We start from the raw sequence: 332 nt of genomic DNA on the forward strand, positions 1-332 counted from the left end.
CAAGGAAAATGGCTATTCATTTCATTTGGCCAGGGTATTCTCTCCTTATAGAAAAATCCTATGGGAATTAAAATAATATTCACAACTGTAGTTGTTGAATAAAAGGAATAGAATAAAAAGGTTTAGTTGTATGATTTAAATATTAAATGGAATTCTACTAGGCTTTGATAGAGATGAAACCATCTCCATTAACAGAACCAGACAGATTTTGTACTGCCCCGGAGATTTTCCCCTTTAGACAAGGTTTCTGCCAAATATTTACTTCCCAGGCTTTTCCTGGCTCACTGCCTGATTTCTTTGAGTGAAGGCTTGCTCCAGTGGTGGTAGGGGAG

Source organism: Myotis davidii, unplaced genomic scaffold (assembly GCF_000327345.1).
Source record: "Myotis davidii unplaced genomic scaffold, ASM32734v1 scaffold1525, whole genome shotgun sequence".
Lineage (NCBI taxonomy): Eukaryota > Metazoa > Chordata > Mammalia > Chiroptera > Vespertilionidae > Myotis > Myotis davidii.